This window comes from Dipodomys ordii, unplaced genomic scaffold (genome assembly GCF_000151885.1).
Source record: "Dipodomys ordii isolate 6190 unplaced genomic scaffold, Dord_2.0 Scaffold137, whole genome shotgun sequence".
NCBI lineage: Eukaryota > Metazoa > Chordata > Mammalia > Rodentia > Heteromyidae > Dipodomys > Dipodomys ordii.
In genome coordinates, this window is record NW_012267353.1 from 1,532,867 (window position 1) to 1,535,971 (window position 3,105).

General features: G+C 43.2%; 1 pseudogene; it reads right to left on the reverse strand.

Moving 5' to 3' along the window:
- Positions 1–1,944: 1,944 nt before the first annotated feature.
- On the reverse strand, positions 1,945–2,730 carry LOC105996826 (annotated as a pseudogene).
- Between the last annotated feature and the right edge of the window lie 375 nt (positions 2,731–3,105).

A 3,105-nucleotide genomic window follows, 5' to 3' on the forward strand; every position in this document is an offset into this window, starting at 1 on the left:
TGCAAATTAAAACAATGTGGAAATATCATTTTTATGCATTTTCAAGACCCCAAAGTTGTATAAAATACTGCCCCATGAGTGGCTGCTAGAAGTGTCAATCAGGAGATCTCTCGGAGGGCATGTTGCCAATACCTCCTCAAATTACAAATGTACATGCCTGAAGTTTCAAGAAATGTTTCCTCCAAATACGTTTGCACATGTGTGAAGTGACCTAGATAGGGCTGGTCGACACTGGCATTTTTTTTTTTTTTGCAAAGAAATGGTATCCAACATAAGTAGATGACTACTAACTAGAAGATAGCAAAGAAATATGACATATAAAACTAATAAAAAATAGTTTCTGTAGTGATTTTCACAGAACCCCAGTCTGTATTACTAGGAGAAAGGAGAGAGTATGAAACAGAGTTGATAGCATGTGCCATTTGTGATCTAGGAGTTCAGGGAGGGCTTCCATCTCCCCGCAGAGAAGGGTCTGTGGTTCCTTCTGGGAATGCAGGACACAAGGGTCTGTGTTGACATTTCTGAGCATCCCCTGGTTAGATGAGGAGACGCGGCTTGACTCTGGTCTTCAGGAACCTCTGTGGAGTGTTTGCTGTCAGTCCAGCATCTAACTGTGTTAGTAGGAACTCTAATTTGGGTTTCTCTGGGAGCCAGGATTTCCGGCTACCCTCCCCCAAACCCGCCCCTCACCTCCCAGCCTGACTCTTGATATGTCAGGCATTGGCATTCCAATTTGTTTCATTCATATCCAGTGACTCCGTGTCAGTAGAATAAAAGTGTTAAAGACAGAAAGAAACCACATTAGTGCCAACTAAGAAACCAGGCAATTCATCTTTATTCAAATGAAGACATCTGAGATGTCCTTAACCAACTGAGGCTTGTTGACATGTCTGCACTGCCTTCTTTCTATTACCAATGGAACCTGGACTTTTGGTTTTCTGGGGTAGACTTTATATTGTTGTTGTTGCGATGATGATGATGATGATGATGACGATGATGATAATGATGTATTGTCTTTGCCCAGAGTCCTCACATAAGATAGGAAACATATTGATAAAAGACAAAACATTAGTTATCATTTACATTTTCTTTTTTTTTTTTTAACATTTTGAAAGTTTACTGAAGAGTCTCAAAAAATTTCCTGACCATGCTGGCTTTGAACCATGGACCTCAGATCTCAGCCTCCTGAGTAATTAGGATTATAAGCATGAGCCACCAGCATGTGGCTTTAGCTTTTAATTTTTTTCCTATATGTACACACATATCTCAGTTACATTTACTTTCTAAATTATACTCTCTCTCTCTATATATACATACATACATATACACACATATATGTATATGTATATTTGCTGGTACCAGTGTTTGAACTTATAGCCTTATGCTTATTTGACTTGCTTGCTCAAAACTATGCCTCCAGCCCAATATTTTACTGGTTAATTGGAAATAGAGTCTAGAGAACCTTTCTGCCTGAACTGGCTTTGAACCTAGATCCTCAGATCTCAGCCTCCTGTATAACTGAACTATCAGTGAACAGCTAGAAGATGCCACCCCCCCCTTTTGGTGCCAGTACGGGGCATGAACTCAGGGTCTGGCCACTGTCCCTGAGTTTTTTTGTGCTCAAGGCTAGCACTCTACCACTTGAGCCTCAGCACCAGTTCCAGCATTTTGGTGGTTAATTGAAGATGAAAATCTCGTGGACTTTCTTGCTGATTTCAAACTGTAATCCTCAGCTCTCAGCTGCCTGAGTAGCTGGGATTACAGGCATGAGCCACCAGTGCCAGGTTAGAAGATACCTCTTCAAACAAGAGCAGCTCCAGAGGAACTTGGAACTCTAATCTGATGTGCTCCTGATAAAGAGCCAGCGCTCCTGATAATGAGCCAGTGCACCTATTTAATTAAAAGCAGCAGCACAGTACGGCCAGTGCTGCCAATGTGGCTGCCTGCGGTCACACATTCATAGTGAGTTACTCTTCATTCCTGCTGGCATTCTTGGAAATATTCATCAAACATAGAGGAAGACTCAGCTTCTTGTTCCTTTGGTTCTTTAAATTCCAGGTCCTCTCCATACTGAATGGCTCTCCTCATCTGAGGGATCATAGGGTCAAAATCGCACCATGCTGTAGTCGTTAATCAGTTCACAAATAGCATTAGTCAGTTTTTTTTTAACTTTTTTGCTTCTTAAGCCACTTGTGGAATCTTGTAATCAAGAATACATATCAAGATCCAGCAACTTCTCAATTATCTTCTTTGCTTTCTTGCTCAGCAAGTCCGTTTTGGTCATGATGTTCACTTGAGGAATTTCCAGAAAGATCATAGCACTCAGGGCCGCCAGGACGCCAGAAATGAACTTGAATGACTCCACCACGAACTGGGAATCGACCAGAAGAACTCCACAGACTCGGGACTCCCACCGCTCCAGCTGCTGGACTGGCTGCTTCTTCACAGGCAGATGCGTGCACAGCTCAATCTGACCTGGACAGACAGTGGACAGACAGATGTAGTGGTCCTCCACATGGCCTCCTCCAGCCAGTCAACATTATTGGCCAAGTACTCCATGCAGAACACCAGTCCTCCGTTGGGACCAAGCCTCAGCGATGCGTCCTCCATCACATCATCCACTTCAATCACCTCCCGGATGTCTTCCCGCTGCCCGCGGGGCCCATAACATGCTGCACGAACCGAGCCATGGCCGGTCCCGGGGTCCCAGTCGGCTCCTGTCAACCTCATTTACATTTTCTATATGATACATTGGTCAGTTTCCCATTCCTCTAATGAAATACTTGTGTCAAAGTCCTTATAAAGAAAAGAGGCTTTTGCCCCAGAATCCACTTCAAATTGATCAAAGACCTCGGAGTCAAAGCAGACACCCTGAAAACATTACAGGATGGAATAGGAGAAACCCTAGGTCTACTTGGCACAGGCTGAAATTTTCTTAATAGAGACCCAGAAACACAACAAATCAAAGACAGGTTGGACAAATGGGATTGCATGAAATTGCAGAGCTTCTGCATGGCAAAGGACATAACTAGCAAGATCAATAGAAAGCCCACGGATTGGGAGAAGATCTTCACTAGCAATAAAACAGATAAGGGTCTCATATCT